General features: G+C 42.8%; 1 protein-coding gene and 1 pseudogene across 9 annotated transcripts in view; both read left to right on the forward strand.

Moving 5' to 3' along the window:
- The window catches only part of LOC119654898 (A disintegrin and metalloproteinase with thrombospondin motifs 7), a 142728-nt gene that overhangs the window by 69228 nt on the left and 47882 nt on the right, over positions 1-25618 (forward strand). The gene's annotated exons all lie outside the window — the stretch shown is intronic.
- On the forward strand, positions 14422-15157 carry LOC119654900 (annotated as a pseudogene).

Consider the following 25618-nt stretch of genomic DNA (forward strand, 5'->3'; position numbering starts at 1 on the left):
TAATTTGCATACAAAAGCTGTCACAAGTGTTTAAATGCACGACAAACATATTTTGTATCTGAATCTCGCACATACAATAGTAACGACGATGAAGATGTTACACGGCTTTTGATGAATGTTCGGAAATACTACAAGAATAGCTGAAAGTGAGGGCCGAAAGTATCTCAGGTTTTTTGCTGATTACTTAAGCAAAACGCAGTTCGACGACCGAATGCACATCTGAAGAATAAGATACCAAAATATATGGAAGAATTCAGAAGGAAGGAATTCTTGAGGAGTTGCGAAAATATCTAAAGTGGATTTTATCACTGATATACGTAAATCGACTGTAGCCATCGGGAAGAATGGAGAATGAAGGCAGACCTTGAAATCGGTCTCATGCTCGGTATTTTCCAAGATGGTCTAGGAGATATGAGGTCTTAGGCTGAATACGCCACTAGTATCCACGTTGAAGTAACTCGTTTTGCAAGGAAGTCATTTGTTTGGGAATGGCCAACACGCACAGGTATTTTTATATGTATGTCACTAATTTGAATGGTAATTAATTAACTCATAGAAATATGGACAGAAGTAAATGATACGACCTTTCGCAAAGAAGAAAGGTTCCAGGCATGTGAGCGGGTTTCCCCGCTTTTGTAGTGAATATTGGAGTGATTGGACTATGATACCTGGACGGAATGAATGGTAACATTCTTGACAATAAAAAAGTAACAAGTTTTCAATTAATTCGAAATGTTGAGAGCCAACATTTCCTGACTAACGACTGTCTAAAACTAGCTTTAAACTGTTGCTTCGACTATCAACCAGTCTTTGAAATGGAAGCTTCGCCAAAGACTTTCAACGTATCCAAGAAAATATAGAATCCTTCAATTACCTAAATGCAGCTCGTTAGAAGTTCAGGAAATTGGGCGGGATCCCGAAGCGGCAATATAGCAGACCAACAAAAACGAGAGCCTACTTTACTGATTGCAAAGAAAATATCGGCGAGTAAACTTGAAATAAAAGCAAATAGTTTGACGGTGCCCTGTTTTCTTTTATAAATCTGAAGGCTAGCGGGCCACCAAAAGCAATGAAGGCAGCCTCGCGGTAATGCGATGAACATGTTGCTTTGGATTAGTGACTCGACACATTCTTGTTGGAGATTATATTCAGAGGAAGCAAGAAATCTTTAGTAACCAAAGTTAGAAGAATCATTGAGACCAATCCCGATGTATACATGAGCTTTGTCATTGAGATACTCAACCGAGTAAGGAGAGCGGCCTAGAACTGTCCTTTCTCAAATGAACCGTAGAAAAGAAAAAAAGATAGTTATACACAGATGAAAAATAAAATCAAGGTGAATCCAAGAATAATTACTTTTAATTGAAATTGGAACCAGCGAATCTGATGCGATAGGATAAGAGCCGAAAAGGGTTACAGAAATTGCAGATTGTAAGTCAAAATACTTTAAAATCTCGAAACTTATCAGGCGTCATTTATTGACCTTTTTATAATTCATCACACGGAGGATAACAGAGCCTTGAAATCAGCCAAGTGAGCTAAACTTCTCATAGAGCTCAAGTTTCCTTTTAGTCTATCTTTCATGCCAAAATTCTTTATCTCTTTGATATAACGAATTGGATGGGAGCACAGTAATCTCAGAGAAGACGAGAGGCAACTAGAGGGCAAATCAAATAGGTAACTACTAAGCCTAAGTTAAGCGGCCAAAGTTGTCCTTACAACAGTTGAACTTAGCTTAGCTTTGCAAAATGAAGAAATTGAAACGAGAGATTTCCGCTGGGTGTCGACATAGCAGGAAATACAATTAAATGAAGTGACGTAACGCATCAGTAAATTGGAAAGAATAAAGTCAAAAAATTCTTGGTGGGATTAAATTGAAGCATTAAACAATTCACCACGGAAGGGGAAAAAAGAAAAGAGAAAGGGAGGAGTTATTCAAAGGAAGTGATTGTTCGTTCAGTTGCACCAGGGAGTTTGAAATTACTACCGGAGAATAAAAAAGAGGGACCACACGATTGAAAGACGTATCTAGAACCAACTGAAATAGTTCAGACACTAACGATAGAGAAAAAGCATTGATTACATTGACGATGTCAAAGGAGCCGTCTATAACATTCTTGTTTTAGTTTAAGTTTAACAAATCAATTCCGATGGTACCCTTTCTACTGTCATAATTTAAGGCAACCTGGTTGAGAAGTCACTAAAGGTGTACCAGCAATGGCCCAAGGTGAAGGTCAAGACACTATGAACTAATGACTCGCTCCATGCTTCTTTACAACGATGCTGTGACAAGTCATTCCTCCCTAGATAGCTAGGCTTCTATGCCGATTTTCCTGATATTGGCGCCAAATTAGGCAGTCAAAATGATCCCTTCCATTCTACAGACATTGAGACCTTCCTCCAATGAACAGCTCCTCTCGCGTACTTTATCAAGTGAGTCTTTCCTGGCTCACTGAGCGCGGCCATACCTCGTATACAGGGCTTTGGCAAGACCTCCAATACTGAAGTCAATCTAACTGCCCCTCCAAAACAAGCTTCGTTTAGCAAATGAGCTCCTTTAATGGAACGCGACTTCCCATGTTCCCTGTTAACATTGATCCGCCTCCAACGCGTTTCCCCTTCTATGTCTAATCGTCAATGGCTACCGCAGTTCCGCAAGGTGCACCTGCCATCATGCTGAGCTCGTCTTCTACATATTCCACCAACTAGTTGCTGCAAATCATTTCAGCACTAAATAACTATTTGTATACAGGTTGGTTTAGTCTACCACTCCCAATGATATTCTCGACTACATCAGGAGTACAATCAACTCAAGTCTGGCATCTGTCAAGCGTGTGAAGCTGACGAAAGGTGACATCTCAGGCTATATATTAGATTGTTTCAAGGTTATGTGTATTCATGACCTCAACAACGCCAAGTTATTTGCCATCTGGCTTCAAAAGGTGTTCATAAAACCTTAACAGAGAACAAACCCCGAGGAAAACTTTATGTTGCTCGCCTATCTATATAATAATAATAATCGTTGGCGCAACAATCCAATTGGACTATGACTTTGAAGCGTGTTAGAGCACTTCATTCAAGGCCATAACGGTACATTACACGATTACAGTACCCTTCAGGCTTCACAGGCTTCGTCTTCAGTTAATGGGACCCCTAATTCGCCAATATTTTGGCTGTTGAGTGAATTATCCCATTGCTTCAATGTGCCCATACCGTCGGGAATCAGGACTCCTTCTTTGCCTCGAACAGATGAGCATTAAGGTTTACAAGGCATCTTCCTGCTAACTTATTGAAAAAACTTCCTCGCCTAGTGCGGTTACTCCCTGTACTTTTCGAGTTCCCAGACTTGTTGGCTCTCTCAGGTTTCCTTTTCCTGGTTCCGCTTGATGGAGTTTATGATAGGTCTCTACGCGTACCCGCGTTCGTTGAAAGTGCAGCATCGTCTGATATGCGCCATTCTTCGATTCCATTGCTAGATTACATTCATCATCGAACGAGTCCTTCCGACTTTTTTGCAACAGGGGCCAAGTGCATTTCTAACCGTACCAAAGATACTATTCTTCAGGTGGTTGTGAAGATCATTTGTTCATGCTTCATTTGCAGGACTTCTGTTAGCTACGACATCGATTTCCCCCACATACGTGGAGGCCTCCGTTGTGAATGGTTTCTATGTTCACTTTCACCTGATTGTCAGGGGATTCCAGGTGGTATTGTCATTCAAATCTGGAGCACTAAGTGGATAGTGGTCCGAATCCTATGTTTGCTCCCCTATATGTGGTGACATTCAATAAGACTGGGAGGTGGCGGCGTTCGATTAACACATGGTCAATTTAGTTGAAACTGAACAGACCCATGTATGTTTCTAGACAGTTTTCTCGGGATACCAGGTACTTCCAACAACCATTTAGTGCGACACTACCAGATGGATAATCCGCAGGCTATTATCACTGGTAATTTTGAGTAAGCCATGAGAAGCAACCTTTCGCCTCAATACGGTCTCCGTCCCTTCTTGACTGTTAAAACCTCCAAAAGCGATTTTGATATCCTACCTTCTACTGCCTGCACTTCTGCACTATCCTCCGGAGGGGGCGTGAATGATAATGAGACTTATGTTTGAAATTTGCCTCGTAAATATAGAGCGCATAACCTTTCGCTTATGTTTTCAAAACCGATGACAGCAGGTTTCATCTTTGGACTGAGAAGGAAACCTACGTGAAGTGAAGTGAAGTGAATACAAAAATTATGTGATCTTAGAGATTACTCATTGGGAAAGCTATCGCGTCATCTAGGTGTTAAGTTTAACATACCCCACGATATTCATAGAAGAAATTCAAGATTCCGTGTAGAAAACCAGCAGAATGTATAACGATCAGCTCCAGCTGCATTGTTAGAATTTTTGGAGACTAGTGTTGACAGCGGATGAAATGAACTCAAGGAATGAACATATTTATTACCCACTTTTATGTCGAAGTCCCAAACCAAAGGGCTGAATTATATGCCATCGCAAAAGCTTATAGTCAAAGAAGTCAAAAATTAAAAAGTCAAAAGTGTGAATGACAAACTGGTAACAAAAATCACAACCCAGTGCATGTTGCATCATAAGAGCTGGCTTCTGTCAACTACGATGACAAAACTATCAAATAACTCAAGAAGGGGATAAGTTTTGACTGTTCAAGGTCGCTAGCAGAATTGCAACTCCGATGAAACACCCATTGGTATGCCTTCCCTTGACCCTTTACTAGTCTGTTTGGGATAATGGGTCCTGCCATTGGTACTTTCTTTATTCTCATGATATTACGAAAATGCAAGAATGGATCTGTCAATAGAATGTATTATTTCTGACTGCTCGTTTGCAGTGCTTTCAAATAGATATTCTTCCTTTAAGTGTATACCAAAATACTGCATCCCATTTCGCTCTCGCCAAGCCTAAAAGTTTGAGGCCAGTTTTTAAAACGTCCTCAGAGGATTGCAAACGTTAGAAACATTAAGGTTATCAGGATAAGGCCAATTGGTAACTATGAAATGTAGATGAGGTAGAGTGCCGGTTCTAGGACGCTGTCTCGAAAAAAACGATGAAATCGTCAAAGTTTTTGGAGTTCACCTTGAATTTATGCTCTAAGAAAGAAAAAAAAATCCTAAATTTCATGCAACTATACTGAAAGCTTCTTCTTCATTTAGAAAAGCAAACTGTCCTGCCACACTTTATCAAGGCCTTGTGTCACTTCCAAGAAGATCGTTGAGAAAAACTTTCTATCCTCCAGTGCGTTCCTCATCTCAAAAACGATCTTGTAAATTTGCAATAGGTCTCCTCCTCCTGCTCCTTCACTTAAAAAACAGTAAGTCTCCTTATCATTTTTATTAAAATCGATTCAATGTCCGCCTGTCTGCCCGTCTATCTGTCTGTTTTTTTTCCCAAAAACACTGGAACACGTGTTCAAGCGTGTAGGATTTTTACCCACTAAAATCACCCCCTACATCCTGTCCTCTTCTCCGCGGAACCACCACAAAGTATTTCATCGCGAGGTGGACATGGCTCTAGCCTCCCCCTTGGCCCATCGATTGCACCCACAACCGTGCCTTTCTGCCTCTCTTAGTCTGTACTGAATCCAGCCTACCATGTAGTTCACTGCATTCCAGTTCTCTTGCACGCAAGCATTTTTCCAATTATATTTTTCGGTGCAAGTGTTCCTCCCAATGTCTCCTCTAGACTCTGCCTTCTCTCAACGAATCTAGAACAATGGAAGTAAACATGCTCCGGGTCCTCTGAAATACCGTCGCAGCTGGGACAGTTGGGTGAGCTGCCCAGTTTAAACCTATAGAGGTATTTACGGTAACCGCCATGTCCCGTGAGAAACTATGTGAGATCATAGTTTATTTCATCATGCGTTCTCTGCGTCCACACCTTGATGCTGGGAATCAATCTGTGGGTTCATCGACCCCTTTTTGCCTCGTCACTTTCGGCGTTTTTCATTTGCCGATCAGAGGAAGAATCGAGTCCATCATAGATACGTGCCATCTTATCGGCCAAAATGAGGATCGGCACTATTCCAGCTACTGCATAGGCCGCTTCATCCGAGATGGTTTTATAACCACATCACACTCTTAGGGCGGTCTTTCTATACACCGCGCTCATCTTTTGAACATTACATGCGGTATGCAATGCAGTTGGCCAAATTGGGGCTACGTAAAGCAGTAAAGAACTCACCACTCTAGCTATAAGCTGTCTACGAGTGCATCGCGGGCCTCCAACATTTGGCATCATCCTTGCCAGGGCCATGCTACCATTGGACACCTTGCTGCAAACATTTTGTAAGTGCTGCTGGAAACTTAACCTCGCATCTATCATCACTTCAAGGTATTTAATTGCTGGCTTTGAAGTGATGATATGCTTCCCCATTCTGATACGGGCAGCGGTTTCCTTACGGCGCTCTTGCAACAACAATCGCCGTTATGTCATCGGCGTAACCCATTACCTCGCTAGCAACTGGGACATTGAAGACATCTTTATACATGATGTTCCACAATAACGGTCCCAGCACAGAGCCCTGTGACAAAAATCCTGAACGATTTTCAGTAGGAAATCGGGACATGTAATTTGTGGAGCTGCCTTACCCCTAAATTTCTACATCACAACCCTTTAGGCACTTCCCCATGGGTCTACGTCCGCCTCTGCAGAGAATTACTTGAAGCAGTCCCTCTCGCTGTATAGTCAGCTTCAATGGCACACCGACCGAAGATCTGACAATTCACTATTCCACCAGTAGTTCGGCCTTCTACTGGGGCAAGTATAACGTCTTGGCAGCGATGAGTTGCATGCCTTCGCGATACCCTTCGTGATATGGAGAGCTCTTTCCAATGGTGTACCTTATATAGTGTCCTGGTCAACTACACATCTATGAAAGTTTGCTCGTCAATTGCTTTCGTAGATCAACCTGACGTTCTCCTCATTTTTGGACGAGCAGATTTTCAGCCGCTTGTCTTGCTCTTCAGGTCAAAAAGAATTGCCTGGTGATCTGATGGGTGCACTGTTCACTGACGTTCCAGGATATATCGGGAGCTAGTGAAAAACTAACAAAAATCAGATCTACATCCGAACCGGACCACCTTTTCCGGTAAGTACCATCGTTAGCCAATATGATATCTAACTGCGCGAAAACCTCCAAGAGACAACGCCCTCTGCATTGAAATCACCCGCAAGGAATTTTGGTTTCCGTTTTTTTGCATCCAGAACCAATCTTTCCAGCATGTCCTCAAATTAGACCAACGTCAGACCTCGAGGAGCATAGCAGCTTTAGGCGTAGATGCCGTCTATTTTTGCCCACGCAAACCCACTTCTAGATTGCCTCTTACATTCCTGTTTTGCTTGGTTCCCGCATGCCCACAAAGCCAACCCATCTGTTGGGTCGGCTACCCATACATTATTATTAGGGCTTCTATAGGGTTCGCTTATTATAGCTACTTGCACCTCTGATTCATGGGTTGTCTGCGAGAGCAAATCTTGCGCAACCCTACAGTGATTGAGGATGATTTCGGCCAACTTTATTTTCTCGCTGTACTTAGCGCCTTTTTGAACTCGGAACACTTGCCGCTTCCGGCAATATGCCCGCTGTACAGACGCTCCTTTCCATCACACAACATGCATTTGGGATCCTTGTTACAATCCCGAGCAATGTGACTTGTTTCACCACAACGTCTGCATCGGCTAGGCCGATCAACCTCACTTGTGCACACTCTCGCTAGGTATCCGTAGGAGAGACACGTGATGTATCCCTTCAATGAGACTTGCTCTGTAAGGCGACAAACTACGCATCCAATAGGGACCTTCTCGACGTCCAGTAGCTTGTGCGCTGCTTCTTCTGGCAGCCCGATGGTCGCCGTCTATTTACCTCCATACGCCTTTCTAAGACTTACAACTGGTACCTCCTGCATGTCGTGCAACTTGAACTACTCAGCTAAGGCACAGCAGATTTCCCCTTTAAAAGTGACTCCATCTAGGACCTTGCACTGTATAGCGATCTCATGCTTTTGAGCACACACGGTAGCACTTTCGCCCAGCAAATTTTTGGCTTGTCTGCGAAAGCCTTCGGCTTTGCTCTCTTCGGACCTTTTCAGTTCTAGCATGAGATTTCCTTTTTGGTTCCTCCGGGTCATGTTTACATTCCCCCCAACTCTTTGAGATCAAGGTCAGCTTTCACTTTTCTTAGTATATCTGCATAGGACGTACTACCCTCGCTTGAAATAATGATTGCCTCTGCTTCCGGTTTCCTGATTTGTTATAGCTTTCAATAGGGAAAAACTGGTTGATATAGTCTGCATCGTAAGTGCTTTGTGATCCTGTTCCTGATGATATTCAAAGGCTTCATGGAGCGAACGAATTACTGGTTAATTGTTTTTTAGGTCTTGGGTCTTGTGTGCTTGCTGTTCTTTTCTGAACATGCGGAATACCCATGTATTATATCAGAGTAAATAATCCTCCGAAAAATATCCCATACCTATGTCCTTAAAAGATGTGTTCTTAAAAGAGTTCAAACCAACAATGTATAAATAAATCTGAAATTCCGAAAAAAAACAGAAACGCGAACAATCCATTAAAATCACATGGCTCCCCAAAGAACGCATATACGTCATTCCTTAGTCAGCCCCTTCTCAACATTCCTGGCATTTTCTTATGCATAAAAGGAAAACTCGCACTGATGCTTCCATAATATCCTCCGTGTCCCACTTCGGCTGCGGCACATTCCTCGAATGCCCCACATTCGTATAAATAACTTTAAATCAAAACAGAAATTCTCCAGCTCAGTATCACCATATAAATACAACAAAGTAAGTTTACTCAACTCACAAGTGCTTAAAAAAATAATCTTGAATTCGCCGGAGGAAAAAAAAGTGATTTCCCTAACGAAATCACAACCCAGCAGTCATTATACTAAAAATAGAAACAATTCCGACGTTTCCTCCTATATGATCTCGATCTTGTCGAGTGATCTTCCTAAAAAAGATAAAGATACTTCGAAACAGACCAATTACAATTGCCCCATTGAGAGGCTCGGTCTCCAGTCTAGTAATGTCCGGTGTTGGCTGGCATCTTCGATTATATTATCCAAGATCTAGATGTGAACTATCGAGCGCCAGCCGTTCATTGAAGACAATAGTGGCGCTGATGATGTCGGTCGCGGCTCAAGATGTTGATGATGATACTGCCAGAGGATGAGGAAAACAAGAAAAGATCCCCAGTACGAGACGATGAAGATAAAAATCCTCTTAAGATTGCGCCATGACCGGCGTCTGGTCTAGTCTGGGATGTCTCGCGGGTCATATCGTATGCATTGATGGTGTGCCCCATTGTAAGCACATATGGCGCCCGAAACACTGTCTTCCGACGCTGCGTCTTAATTCTTCTAGTGGTTCTTGAACAAGCACTGACTGGAAATCGATGGCGCACGAGCTATATTTAAAGAATGAGAGATTAGCACTGAATCAGCGATGCTATGCTTGACTGGAAGGATGCATGCTGGTAGTGTGAGGGTACAAGATTGGATAGGATAGGAGGTGGATGGTATAATACATTGTTGAGTAAAAGAAGTTTGCCAACATGACACCAATTACGAATTGGCAATTTTTTTCTGAATCTGAAATTTAGGTGGTCTTCTCCCCCTCTGCTTCTCCTACCTCCACCTCCACATCTGCTCATTCTATCAGCAATGCCAATAACCTCAACTTGGGATGTAAGAGACCAACAATGTTTGCGCAGCATGGTGCTTGACAACCTGGTCCAATCTTAAGGATATAAGTCAAAACGTCATAAAAGGATAAGGGAAGCGTGCGGAGGTACCCAGACTGCAATTATTAGTCTGCCCCGGTTGAATTGCTTTAGTGCGCAAAGTAAGGATAAGCTGGGCCTTACGTAAATTCGCAGATACCAATGATGACTTTGTCGAGGTTTTCCACCACTGTTTCTAGTTCCATTCCGCTCCTGATATCACCAGCCCTTTGTAGGTGAGCTATGTTATTTCTCAGGTGCGTTGCGTAGGAGTCCCAATCCATTCTCCTGGAATTCCTTGTTATTCTCTTTATTTCGGAGTTGCCCTCAATGTTGAATCCGATTAGTCTATGATCCGAGGTAGAGGGCTCATACGACACCCTCCAATTCCAGATTAGCCCGTTCTTCAGAGTGTTCCCTAGAGTTATGTCTAGTACCTCTTGTCTAGTTACGAATGTTGGAGTGTCCCCTATGTTATATATTTCTAGCTTATTGCTAAGAATAAATTCAAGAAGGTACTCACCTCTTCGATAAGTGTCGCTGCTTCCCCAGTTTTCTAGTAGGCGTTGGCATCTCAATCGAGGAGGAGTGGTAGCGCCCTTCTCTCGCAGAAGTTCACCAGTCAGCAACTGGTGGGATCCGTATATCGCTTCCTAGCAAGCAACCCGATGACACGACTGCCTCTCGAGTGTTTCCCCGGCTTCCAACCAAACTTGTACAGTCACAAGGTCTCCGGTCAGGAACTCTGCACACATATATATTTCAAATTGTGTTTAAGAATGATATAAGCCCCTGGTTTTTCGCAAGACCAGCTCCAAATTACCTTCCTACTTTCTCTTTGTAGACCACGAATCCGCCCCCGGTAAAACCAGAACTGAGCCAACATTATTCCAATTACTGCAAGTCGGAGGTTTACCTGAGCTATCTTAGTGTTGGCCATTGGCTCCGTTGTTTTGTTTGGAGTGCTTACGCCACCGTCAGGGTATCACCCTCCTTATCCGACATCGTGCGTTTAAATTGATGTTAAATCCGTCGAAAGTTCAGACCTAAACCAGACCGAAGTGAATTTTTTGTGTTGAAGATGCTCTGAGTCCTGAGTCCACTTAGGAAGCAACTTACTTCCTCCCTTGTGATCCACGGACTCCTCCTTTTCGGGTTAAACTCCTCAGCTTCTCCCTGTGCACTTGCGCAGGTATGTTGCCAAATATGATCCAAGCATCGGTCATCTACCCCAATTGTGAGAAATTGTCCCTTGTTCTCCATTTTGGTTCTCAGCAATCAGGAGGCCCATAAAATCCTTCATTCTTCCTGGTGAACACAAGCTTTGCACTCCATCCCTTGCACATCTGCCTGACGACAAGGTCAGCAATAGGTTCCTACTCCTCACGAGTATTTGCTCTGGAAATATTTTTTGGACAGAATAGCCAATCGAATGCCCTTGACAGCACTAGCATAGCTAATAGCGAACTTCCTGCTTCCTACCTTTATCCCTTACGTACCCAGTATTTCCCCGTCTTGGAATCAAATTTTGGTTTCTTTGGAGCAGCCCTCATATGGGCTAATCTCCGCTGCTACCGGCTTTCTTGGCTCCGTTAATGATGGCTTAGGTATGTCGCGAGCCTTTTTCTTGTTTCAGGCCTTCCTTCAGATAACGCCAATGTCATTTAGAACCTGCCCCACTGAGGTCTATCTGCATCTTGACCACTGATATACTGATTTCAGAGGTACTTTTGCTTGTCCCTGCTTTTTGAGCAGTGGTCTGCTTGGACTGCTTGCATTAGGCCAATGTTGACCTTGGCTCCAGTGCTTGACGCCTCAACTTTTCCTTTTCCAGGTGCGAACACTCGGCTCTCGGTATTTCGGAGATGTGCCTCAACCTGGTTGGTCAGTTTGCTCCGCTTATTTGTTTTTGATTTAGTATGTTCATTTGTGTACTCATATGGTTCCCCGGAGTATCTGGGTTAGGAGATCCCACCGTGCCATAGTCCCCATAACACGGTAAGGTCAGGCTTAGTCACTGAGGCGATCAGGTATCAATGAGGTTCCGTTCGAATACAATCAGTTACCTCCGACCGCAAACTATCAAATGGGCATGGTTTGCATGACACCCTGGATTAGGAGAGGAAGTTTTCGACTCACAGGTCTATTGCAACTAATCTACCACCTGAGCTGAGCTCAGATATTATTCCTCAGATACTGTGACGAAGATACTGAAACCTCTATATATATCAGACACTCATTCTCTGCAAGAAATTCACTTGAAAGGATCTTCAAAATCAGGCGAAAGGCTATTGTTGTGATAGGCACACTGCTACTGACGAATAGCACAATATCTCTTCAAGGCATCGTGCTAGCCCCTCTCCCCCTCCCCCGTGGAATTCATAAGTGAAAAAAACATAAATGCAACCCTCTTTGTTTAGGAACCAAAAGACACACAATAACTCTTCATGACACCGCGCTAGTTCCCCTCAATATAATACATAAGTCAAAAGGCATAATTGCATCCCTGTTTGTTTAGGAACCAAAAGGTAAATTGGCATGAACTATTGTAGACGGAATGATAGAGCCTCCAACAGGGAACGTTAGACCGTACCTCCCCCTGCTCGGTTGAGACGTTCTTGCCCGCCTCTGTGCTAACTAGGCGTGGGAATATGGGCATGGCTCACGTGTTATTAATATAAAATTAACGTGTTTATCGAGCACTTTGATGAAGCTTCAGTCTTTGCGGGCTGACCTTCACGATCAATGTCGCCAACATTTTAGGTTTCTGGGATAGCTCTTCCCTCTAGGTCGTTCTCGGCCAATTAGGATGATCGTTTGATCGTCCTATTTCCCCAAGGTTCATTACAACATATTTCGTCTTCAGTTAGATCGAATAGAGATGGCATCAGTTTCTTGAACTTTGTTCTAGATTTTTAGAGCGTGTTCATCCTTCATTGGTAGCAAAGCTATAATGCAATATATCTTTGCCACATTTCCCCAAAGTTCAATACAAATGGCACCTAACATTTCCTGGATTCAGGCCTAATTTCTTATTTGCAGGTTTTCTGAATCAGTCGAAGATAGCCTACTCCGGCTCACAACTTCGTTTGGTGGTGTTGGATAGGGAATCATTAGATTCTCAACGTTGTTCCAGCCTAGGCTCCACATACACTTGCCTTCACATTCCTAGTTTTAGGTTTCACCCCTCAATTTCCTTTCCCACCTTGTAACGAACAGTTTCCTGCCCTATCGCGAGTCGTTTGTTGTGTTTGTCCCTGAGACTTAACGTCTCGTAGGTGATTGCCTTCCATAAATCTCTGAATCTACCGGCATTTGCCACTATAAGCTGAAAGCTAGTGCCGTCCAAGCTTCTGAGGAGTGTCCTTCCTTACCTTTATGCGAAACGGCTATCTATTCGTTTCAGAATTTGAAATACTGAATATTCTTTCTTCTTCGTAGTGATGAAGTGACAGGTGAGGTGAATCCTTAATGGAATATGGAGGTTGTCGGCTACATGCTGTGCCGTTCCGTCCTCAATGATTCATCTTCACTTTGTTCTCTGACTTTAGACGAGGAGGATTGAATTCCCGCGATCCCTTTTGCTTTTTTTTTATTTCATGGGACGGGGAACAACTCGATTGTTGTTTTTTTCCTGATCAAGCACCGTGTGTGGAAGTTTTTTGCGCACAGGTGAAACAATTTTTGAGGTTGGAATGGTATTTTGGCCATCCGAGAGTTTTGCGGGAGTTGTGAATAGGGAGTCAACATTTAGAGAGAGAAAAATACTCCTCCGATCCGGCAACAGACGACACTCAACAGGAAGCTTCTAGCATGGCGGCTCAGGCTAGAGGACCATATGATGGGACACTGGAATCGCCGTCGATATCATATCTAGAAGCCAGGTTGATATCGAAGGAGGTGTTGGACGAGGCACACCGTTCTTCCACGCTTAAGATTCCTCCGAGAATGGATCGACCCCCAGCTTCTCTTTCTCTTCCATCACCGCTACCCCCGTTAACTCTCCCATCCAGTTCGTCGGGACATGTGCGCGGCATGATGTCTCTGGACAAAATATACCATATCTTGAACTCTTGGGGCTTAAGATATGATAGCTCTGAGAGATCTCTACCAATAGATAAATTCCTTTTCCGAGTCGAATCCTTAGCTCATTGGACTCTGCAAGCGAATTTTTCTCTTTTGTTGGAATACGTCTGCACACTATTTACCGGAGAAGCGGCTGACTGGCACTAGGAATATCGGCAAGGCAACCTAGACACTCAATGGCCGGATCTGAGGGAAGCTCTCCGGAATCAATTCCGGGATCGTTTGCCCAACATTTATCTTTGGGAGCGGATTCGGAGCCGGACCCAAAAAGACCATGAACTCTTCGGGGAATTTTACAAAGGCATCCGACGTTTGGTGTCCAGACTCCAGCAACCGGCTAAGGAAGCTGAACTGAACTGAAGTGTCCGAGATCATACGAGCAATTTTCCCTATTCACATAACTACAATTCGCATGTTACGTGGATGGGTCGAAAAATTTGAAAATCAGCAAGACCGGTTGACCGTACGTCAGCAGATTAAATTTTCGGGTCCAAAACGTCATTTGTCGGAAGTAGACGTTTGACGACTTTTAGGCAAGGTGTGCAAGCCGGCTTCAATTAAAAATTCAAATTAAAATGACGTACGACCTGCAGAAGGAATCAGACGTAAAGAAGTACCTTGAAAAGTTGGGTGTGGAGTATCGATTCGGGTGTTATTTGGAGAAAAAGCCTGAAGCATGCCATTTGTTTTTTGGAAAGTCTCAAAAAGGACTTCGAGAAGGCTTCGAAGCTGTACAAATCGAACTGCGATGACTATGGCTACGCGAAGTCGTGCTAAAAATTCGGAAGTTACAGTTTCTTAGGGAAGGGCAAGAGTGGCAGCAAGGGAGACCTGGAACAGGTTTGCAAATACTACGAAAAAGGATCTGGACTAATCAATCCGGAGTCTTGCCTGCACTCCAGGTTGTTACTTGTCTCCCGTGCTATGCCAAAACAATTAGAAAGGAATGTACCCAACAGAGTAGAGTTCTTGACAAAAAGCTGCGGTATGAATAACGCCACCGCGTGTTTTTATTTATCTGGAATGCATATACCGGGCACAGAGAGCAATGTACATGCTCCGAGGAATAATAGTTCTGAATATATTATTCACAGAATCAAAAAGAAAGCGTCTGACTTTGCTTCTAAGGCATGTGAACTGAAAAACATGTGTGCTTGTGCGAACCTGAGCCAAATGTACGCGGGAGGTGATGGAACGGAAAAAAATGAGGAAAAGAGTGAGAAGTTCAAGAAAATGGCGCTGGAGATGCAAGAGGAAGTGAAAAAACAACAGCTGGCCCTAGAATTGCAACAAGGGCTTTTGCCCAACTAGAGACAAACTAGGGACATCCCCTAAATAATGGCCTGAGGATTTCAAGGCAGGATGGGAATCTCGCGGTCGAGCCGTCTTTTTTTATTTTTCATTTTTAGTTCGTGTTCTGGTTTTCATCATTTGCCCGTCGTTTTAAAATCCGGTGCGGACCCACACATCGGTATAGACACGTTAATTTTGTATTAATGACACGTGAGGGATCAAAGCGTTCAGGGGCCCACTCCCCCCCCCCCCCCCACATTCCTGAGCCTGGCTAGCACAGAGACGTGCACGAACGTGTCAACCAAGCACTTTGATGGAGCTTCAGTCTTTGCGAGCGGACCTTCACGGCCAATTTTGCCAACTTTTTAGATTTCTGGGATAGCTCTTCCCTCTAGGTCGTCCTCGCCCACTTAGGATGATCGTCTGATCCTCCTACTTCCCGCAGGTTCATTACAATGTGAAGCTATGAAAGGATATTTCAAAGAAAAACATATTCGTCTTTGAACCCCACGTTGGGCGCCATTTTGGATAAAGCCACATTCTGCCTGTTTGCAGTAGAAGAAAAAAATTCCAAGCGTCAAATTTATAAATCTAGGCAGCATCATTCCGACTAACAATGGTACTGAACTCTATGTCGTCTCGTGGAGAGATACTGAAAGCAGAACTATCTAGACAATGCCGACATTAAGGTGGCAGTGCTCCTGACACTTGATAGCTATGGATGTTTGTTAACTCTACGGAGCACTCTCGAGGTCATCAATCCGACCAAGTAATAAGATACTTTAAGAAAGGCCAAAAATTCCTTTCCTGGCCTGACGCAATTGATCAATAGAACCCATTTTCCTAGTGAGACTGACAAATCAGATCGTTCCAAAGTGCATAATGTAGGATGCGAAGTTCAACTGGAAGGTATCCTTCGGGAAGTTTAAGTACCTGACGCCAATGATATTTTGGACAGAAAATCGTATAACCATAAGAAGCCCAGTAGCAGACCACCAATATGGAAAAGAAATTTTCCACAGCAATGTAACCATGAAACCAGATTCCCTTCATGCCTCAAACCTGAACTGAACAACAATATCTTTAAGAAAATCATCCTAGCCTGGAGCATCACGTCAATTCCAATGAGATTTGAAAATCATGTAAATCCTCACGTTAAACCCAGAGTCGCAATTGAATAAGAACGAATCCAAACTGATAAACAAAATAAAGAAGAGACGAAGACGTCGCCGTTTTGTCTTTGCATATCTATCGGATTGATCTTTACGAGTTTTGTACAATGGTGGCGCCAAAAATTCGCCGCCAAACAAGTACTACCTCAAGCTCCGATTACAGCAAGATTGAATATGCTTTGTTTGTAATCTTTTATCTTTCGTTGTTGAATAGCAAGTGATTCCCTATGCTATCAATGCCCGGTGTGGATTAAAGGTGACATTGTTTGAATTCGTTTTTTTTTAGATATTCTGAGGAACTTATTTAAGACTTTGTTCGACTTCAGAGTGTCATTCCTGGATGGAATCTAAACTTTCAATCCATCGCCCAACTTGGGTCAGGCCCCAGTCTAAACACTGAAATAGATACTCTGGTCACTAGTCGTTGACAAAAACATGGTTACTCCCTGAACTATCGTGCCATACTCAATAACGTGCCAACAGATACTTTTCCGGTTACGCAAAAGATACATAGTTCGTGTAAATGGCCTCTGGTTGTTACTGCAAGCCTTATTTACATTTGACCAATTATTGACGGTTACCTGATCAACGATGACGGCGACGGCCACTCCATAGGCGACAAAAACATGTCAATTTATTGACGCCGGCGTGTCGTGGCTACACGGCGGCGCTACATAACACCATCAACATTTCAGCTCTAGCGCCGGAGCAAAAGACAAGCAGACTCCGAAGGACCTTCGCGATTCCATTTAAAAGAAACCTTGCCTAAGTAAAGAAGTTTGTATGAATAACTTGAAAATGTCGAAACGTACGCAAACACTATTAATGCTAACTAACTGCTTGCCTAGTCAGTTAAAGCATCTTGGACCCCCTCAACCTGGGCACAAGCCCCGGCAAGGCATCCACTGAGCCCCAACACCTAGTCCAGGTTTGATGTCTTCAGATCCATTAGCTAACCGTCGTGCCTCGTGCGCCACTAAAGAGCCTTTTAAAGTGCTTGAATTATTTAATTAAAGGTAGAACGGCGATGGTTTGGTAAACACCAAACTGACCGCAACCTGAGAAAAGAAATGTGTAATTAGCGTACTTGATTTACAGCCTAAGTAGTTTCAAATTGAGCGGAGAACTGCTGCGTGTTTGCAGTAACACGACGAGTCAATGAGTCAAGTGAATCAGTTGAGTGGGTTTCTGATTGCGATTCGATGTCCCCTCGAATGAACACATGTTTGGCGCACTCGGAGCTGATCTTCGCTTCGAGATGATGTGTCTGGTTTTATGGGATTTCGTTAACCTAATTACTATTATTCGAAGCTAATAGGATAAAGTTATTAATTGGCCACTTTATGAGATGTTTATTAATTGCCTGGCATTACTTGGACGCTTGTAAATTTGCTACTTTATGGGGCTTTAAATATACAGGGACAACTTGTTCAATTTTGAATATTGATGCCATTAAAGCACTTACTAGGAATTGGATAATAAATCCAAGGAATAGACCCTAGGCCTAAGCTGAATTCGCAGGAATATAGGAGCGATATTGTAGGAAAAAAGATGGCGTAAAGGTTAAGATGGTTGGACATTAGCCTCTCGATCAACTGACTCCACCTGATTCGAGTGAAAAGCAAACAGCTAACCGTGGAAAAAAGCGCTCAAAAAACCTTACATTGATACTGCTTTGATTTGTTAAGATTTGGTTGGCTGCTAAAGCTTGAAAGCGAATTGACGAGTATAAGGAATTGAAGGTTTTTATTGCAGCCTTCAGCTCCTTACGCTCGTCAATCCGCTTCCCAGTTTCAGCAGTCAACAAGATCTTACTCAGTCAAAAACGCTATTCAAATCTACTCAAACAAACTGTTTATGCAATCTACTCAAACAAACTGTTGTCTACTCAAACAAACTGTAAATCTACAAAACAGATAGAATAGATTTGAGAAAGCTAAACTAAATCTACTCGAACTGTAAACCTACTCAAACAAACTATAATCTACTCAAACAAACTGTAGTCTACTGAAGCAAACTATAATCTACTCCAACAAGCTGGAAATCTACTCAAACAGATAGAATTTACTCAAACAGGTAGAATAGGTAATCTACTCAAACAAACTGCTTCTGGAATCTGCTCAGACAAGCTGTGTGTTTGAGTAAATTTGAGTAGCATCTTGTTTGGATAGATTTGAGAAGCGTTCTTTTTAAGTAGATTTGAGTAGCTTTGTTGTTTGAGTAGAGCAGATTCGAGTAGCGCTGCGGTTTGAGTAGCGCCATCATTTGAGTAGATTTGAGTAGCGCCTTTGTTTGACTAGATTTGAGTAGCGTTGGGGTTTGAGTTGAGTTGTTTGAGTAGATTTGCGTTGTTGTTTGGGTAGATTTCAGTAGCGTCTTTGTTTTAGTAGATTTGAGTTGTAGCTTAAGTAGATTCGAGTAGCGTCGCGGTTTGAGTAGATTCGAGTTGCGCTACGGTTTGAGGAGCGCTTTGTTCACATAAATATGAGTAGCACCATTGGTTAAGTAAATTTGAGTAGCGCGTTTGTTTGACAAGATTCGACTAGCGTTGTTGTTTGAGTAGATTTGAGTAGCGTCGTTATTTGAGTAGATTCGAGTAGCGTTGCGGTTTGAGTAGATTTGGCAAGCACCATTGCTCTGGATAAATTTTGGTAGCCTTGGTGTTTGAGTAGATCTAAATAGCGCCGTTGTTTGAATAGTGCCGCTGTTTGAGTATATTTGAGTAGCGTCGTCTGGGATTTTAACTAACTGAAACCACCTCTCCTCTCGCGCTATGCCCCACGGGACTACCTATAAACATTACATCGTGGAATGGGATAAAATTCTCCGGATTTCTCTTACGTTAAAATAGATGAGCACATCCTGGCTTTCCACAGGCTCCTCAGTGGTTTTGGTTTCAGCTTCTAAAATCCTGTCATCCAGCCAGTTTTCAGAAATGTGGATGACGTGATGTTGAAATCCGACAGCTTAGTCCTTAAACCCCTCACATCTTGATAAAACAGTGTTGTTGTTGTGAAAATTATTTAAGGGTGGTGAGGCAGGTGATGAATCGGAAATTTTTTCGAAGCATGATACTAAGAATGGATAGTTTTTTGCAAATTGGGACTGGGAGTAATTATCAGTGTAGACGACTACTTTGCCTTGAGGGTGAAAGAGACGGTTTTGGGATTGTAGACACAAGAGGAGTTGAGGGACCAGATGAGTATGAAGAAAATCCTTCCGGCCGCACATCAATGCACTGCATCACATAGACTGCACCAGACCTGATGCGTAAAATTGTTTTCGATCATTTTTCGTAGACAGTCGAACATGCGAAATGATCTTTCCCCACAATACAATTTCGAACAATGCGCTGGGAGTTGAATCTCTTGTGTTTAGTCTTCTTGCAGAGACAACTTAGAAATCCGAGTTGAAAACTGTCATATTAAGTGAATCCAGCTGTAGATTTGTCAGCACTGTATTGGCGTGGTATTTAGCGAGAATTACACTTGCAGCAACTACGAGGCAATCTAAAATCCACATGCCTAAAACCGGAACTGAAAAACACATCAGGTTTACCTGCAAAAGGAATGAAGGCGTGACCTATACGCAAAGACTCCGTAGAGCATAATTTTGCCTTGGCAAAACCATGCTAAGTGTCCATACCAAAGAGATATAGACTTCATTGAAGAAAACGCCACCGCCACTAACATATTGAATTGGACAACATTCCATAATTCGGAAGCCATTGGCAACGATATATATTCTCAGCTATCTTACTGTCATTATCGATTGCTACTAGCAGAAAGAAGATTCTGGCATAACAGCAATGACAAACTCAATAAGTATTCCGTCACCCCAGGTATCCAACAGATAGAATAGATTTGAAGAATCTACTCAAACTGTAAATCTACTCAAACAAGCTATAATCTACTCAAACAGATAGAATAGATTTGAGGAGTCTACTCAAACTGTAAATCTACACAAACAGAGAATCTACTCAAACAAACTATAATATACTCAAACAAACTGTAAATCTACTCTAACTGTAATCTAAACAAAGAAACTGTAGTTCACTCAAAAAAACTGTAAATCTACTCAAACAGACTGTAAATCTGCACAAACAAAATGTACTGTGAATCTACTCAAACAACAACGGTACTCAAATCTACTCAAAGAAAGCGCTACTCGGGTCAACTCAAACCAACGTTTAAGCAATCTACTTAAACAAACTAACTTAAAAAAAACTGTAAATCTACTCAAACAAACTGTAAATCTACTCAAACAGACAGAATTGATTTGAGGAATCTACTCAAACTGTAATTCTACTCAAACAAACTATAATCTACTCAAACAAACTGTACTGTGAATCTCCTCAAACAAACTGTAATCAAACTGCTTGTGGAATCTACTCAGACAAACTCAAGCAACTGTGCTCGAACAAACTAACTAAACTAACTAAATCTACTCAGACAAGCAATCTACTCAAACAAATTGTAAATCTACTCAAACAAACTGAGAAACGCTACGCAAATCTAGTTTTGTTGTTGTTTGTTTGCATAGATTCCTCAAACAGTTTGTTTGATTTGATTTGATTGATTACAGTTTGTCTGAGTAAATTCACAGTTTGTGTGAGTAGATTTACAGTTTGTTTGAGTAGATTGCTTAAACCTTGGTTTGAGTTGATTTGAGTAGCGCTTTCTTTGAGTAGATTTGAGTAGCGTTGTTGTTTAAGTAAATTTGAGAAGCGTTGTTTTTTGAGTGGATTCGAGCAGCTTTGTTGTTTGACTAGATTTGCCATTGTTTGACTAGATTTGAGTAGCGTTGGGGTTTGAGTTGCGTTATGTGAGTAAATTTGCGTTGTTGTTTGAGTAGTTTTGAGTAGCGCCTTTGTTTTAGTAGATTTGAGTAGAGTTGTAGATTAAGTAGCTTCGAGTAGCGTGGTGGTTCGTGTAGATTCGAGTAGCGCTACGGTTTGAGCGACGCTTTTGTTCAAGTAGACTTGAGTAGCATCATTGGTTAAGTAGATTTGAGTACCGCCTTTGTTTGACGAGATTCGACTAGCGTTGTTGTTTCAGTAAATCGAGCCAGAGGATCTACCAATGTTGGTCATCAATTTGCAAGTGAAGATGGGTTTCTCCCAATAAAAGTCTGCTGAAATCGCATTCTAAGCTACTATCATATTGTAAACAACGAGGATTTGTCCAAGTTGATAACAACCACAGCCACCACCAAACGCTTTGATAGGCAGCAGGACAGCCATGAGATGATTAAGAAGAGAAAGTTGAGCGGAGAGGGTTTGGATAGGATAATATTGTGATTAAAGGCCTCAAAGCCGGAATTAAACCATTCAGCAACGAAGTTGGTAAAGACTAGAAGGCAATGCAATGCACTCTGACAAATCCATCTTCCTGGCAATGTCCCCATACTGAAACCGAGATAATGCAGCGTCAAATGTATCGGAATACGGCGTCGATTAACTCCTATGTCGATACCATCTATCTCATCAGTTTGAGAGCAATTACACATGTATCGCATCTCTGCTCGTAAAAGCGAAGCATTCGACAGCACTGATCTCGCCACTTCAACTTTAAGCAAACTTCAAATATATGTGTAAACGTAACACATATTTGATGGCTGACTTCGGGATCATCATATGCCCGTCGAATGCTACGACAACCCTCTCACTGCTGTGAAGCTGAACTGCCTTGAGGATAAGTCCCCGACAGTGCCCATCGCTTCAGCGAGTTTACTCCTGATGAGGTTTTCGAGCACTTTCTCGGCCGTGTAAAATAGACACAGCGGTTGGTATGAAGACGCAGCTCAAGGTCTCTTTTCCTCTGCTGATTAGCGCGAGTCTTGTCTCCTTCCAGCGACAAAGGCAGATGCTATCCTTCAGACAAGCATTGAACACCCTGAGCAGCAACTTTGGCCGTTAGCGAACACCAATTTGTAAATTTCCACTAGGATACCACCAGATACAGCAGAACTGCTCCTTCCAGCTCTTTCATTGTGAAAGGGGGGCAGTTATCAACATCTTCAACCCATACGGGAAGTCTGGAGAATAATGCCCGTACAATGTGGTGCATCGGGGGGGGCGTTTCAACTTCGTGCCAAAGGACGAAGCTTATGACGCTCCTTCCGTAGGTCAACGGTTTCTGCCATCTTCCAGTACATAGACCACTTGTCACGGTTGGCACCCGTGCGAAGCATGGAAGCCTCATAGGCTGTCGTTATCAGGTTCATCACTAAATTTACGGCGGGGTCAACCGAAACGCTACCAGCGTCCTGCAGAGCATCAAGCTGGCTCCGAAAGTTCGGCGTCGTCTCATTCGGTCTCAGGTAACGATAGAAAATGTTATCCCTAAACACAGAATACAGACAAAGCCATTCCCTAAGTTGAGATGCCATGAAGCCGAGTCCCTATTCCTACTATTCCTATTCCTATGCTAGTAACTCATTGCACGTTGGTGCATGTTAATTTGGAGGATGCCGCTAGTCGCATCCTACCTAACCCTTTCTAGCTCCTCCTAAAGATTGGACACCGTATCAAACCCGTCTTTACAAACGCTCGACAACCCTAGCAGAGAACACAATTTTCTGGCTGTCCTCCTGTCGGGCCCCTTGCAAATTGCTAACGTTACAATTACACTTGATGGGAGTTATCCGCATTCGTACCCTATATACTACCCATCCAAGTTTGATTTTCCGGCTATGAAATAGTTTCCTCGCATATTGCGCGTTGACTACTACCATAGCGTGTTTTTGGTCTCGAACATTCACAGAATTGATATCTATCCAAGCTTTCATTACCTGTGGACAATCACGCTTTATGGCCTACAACACTTCAAGCTACGTTCTAGACTAGAAACCAGAGCCTTTTTTTCCAGTAACCTCTTGACTGCTTCGCAGAACGAACCTTTGAAAGTCTTGTTCGGACCTAGTTCGACGGTGACTCCGTCACCCTTCGTTTTCTGTATGGAACACACTTGTACTCCATTGTCTTCGGGTTTCATTCTGTAGCGGATTTCATTGGGGATTTCTGCAAATGTCTTGCCTTCCATCGGTTTAATGAGTAGAGCCGACGGTCCAGTCATTCTTGGTTTCCTCATCTTTTTCGTAACTAGTTTCCGGACAAGGTGGTTAGTCTGTGGACAGATGGGCTTGTAGCGGGGTAGCATGTTCATTCCCTTTGCCTTGCCTTTTTTATCTTCTTTTTTTTTGGGCCCTGGAAACAACTTGGATAAAGTCTCCTTCAGGCGCGTCTTCCTCTTCCCGCTTTTCCTCAGTGGGCTTTACAATGGGCGATCTTAAATCAGTTTGACGCTAACAGTGTTCTCAGCGGCAAGTGCGGCTGTTTCTTCTTCCGCGTGTCTTCGGCTGCGGTCCATGTTCGCATGTAGAAGGAGATGTGGCCCAATAATTCCTCCAATTCTATCAGCCTGTTTTTGATGACGTTCTTCTGGAAGAGCGCTGCCGACCGCATACGCTGGGCTGACGTGCATTTCCTGATGAGCCTTCCCTCTTCAGCTCTAGCTAGGACGGTCGACTCCACTTCCGCTCGGTCCGGTTGGGCTCGAATCCACCTGCTCTAGCGATTTTGACTGGGCTTCCTCCCAGAACAGGGACACTGCAGGATATTGAAATTGTCATCCCCACCATCAGTTGCGCCACTTAGTAAGACTTCTTTATTTGGGCGTCTTGATGTCACATCGGGTGTTTCAGCTCTCGCTGCTCCTTTCACTAGTCACTACGGGGAACATTCTTCTTTGCTGCGCCCAAACCCATCACCTATTCCTCCTGATATTTCGTCAATTTTTGTAGTTTTCCTACGTTTATTCTTCACGGGAATTTCACAAACGCATCGTGTGCAAGGGTGCGGACTACAATAGCTAGAAACGGGTGTCCCGTCTAGGAAAAAGTGCCTACCTCAATTCCCTGAAGCCTGACCTACGCTTAGCTGATCCCAGAACTCATGAAAGGATCAGCGCTCGCTCGAGGCATCGTGGTCTACAGGAAGGGCCTGGCTCCTGACACATGCCACAACTACCACCTTGGCAGAGCTAGACTCACATCACACTATCAACGTTGACAGAAACAGCATTTTTCTAAGATTTCATTCTATATTTATAAAAAGAATTAGCGTGATCAACTGTCGCTTGATATTGTAGCCTTTATAAATAGATTTTGACCTTGTTGGGGCCGATTTAGCCCCTCATGACGAATACACGTGGTCATTCACCCAATCCGGTTTTTGTCTTCCTAGACCTGATAACCCATATATTCTCCCAATTCTAGACAAATTACAAGACAAAACCAATTTCTAAGAAGCACAAATCCAATTTCTACTCGAATCTTCTCAACCGAGCCTCCATGCGACGCCGTCTTAATTACCGTTTATCAAATACAGTCACTTCACACAATGTCGCAACAGCTCCACCAAAATAGTCCCATATCATTAGCCTTCCATCATCATGAGAGCATCCTGCCAAAAATAAATCCAACTAATAAAATTCATCCAAACCAAATGGCCACTTAGCCTTCATGAATTTGCGGTCTCTAAGACCTCTCAGACCGCGTAATTATTATTACTAAAACCGACAAAAATTTAATCTAAATTATGGTAATTGGCGGCTGAATGCCAAACCGCGAAATGCATATTTCAATTCAAATTAATGCACATGCTCTTTTCGCGCATCCACCCCGCCCCAATCAGCCATTATTCCCGGAGAAGAGCTCGTGCCTGGAGTTTTTCCAGAACTACCGAAAATGCTAGCAAAAAAATAGTTTTTTCTTCAGAATTCGATGTTTTTTAATCGTTTGTTTGTTGGTATTTTTTGTGTTTAATTTACAATGATTGTACACCGGACATATTGTATTAGGCTCTGCCACTGACGAAACGGGGATGATTCATTCTCCCAAAAAATTAGATGAATGAAAAACACAGTATGTAATCAAGATAAGCGTGTTTGGGAATATGAGAATTTTTAAGGGTGGGCGCTCAGTGAACTCCTAGAGAATTTGATAAGGAAAACAATTTTAGGTAGGTTTTCGAATTCCCGGTAAAGTTTGGTAGTGCAATTTGCGGATCTTTAGAGGAGTCGGAAAAACCCGGGTGATGACATCAAAGGTTTCGCAGAGAGAGTTTTGGTTCCATGTTTGTTTCACTATCAAACTCTCTACTCACCACAATTCCAAAACTTTCTTCAAAATTTTGGAAAAGAAGCATTTGACGCCTATATAATTACAAAAGAAAATATTCACAGAGTCCCGAAAAAATGTCTCCGAGAACAATCAATGCACCCCCTTAAAAGGCGAACTGCTTGAA

This window comes from Hermetia illucens, chromosome 4 (genome assembly GCF_905115235.1).
Source record: "Hermetia illucens chromosome 4, iHerIll2.2.curated.20191125, whole genome shotgun sequence".
NCBI classification, from domain to species: Eukaryota; Metazoa; Arthropoda; class Insecta; order Diptera; family Stratiomyidae; genus Hermetia; species Hermetia illucens.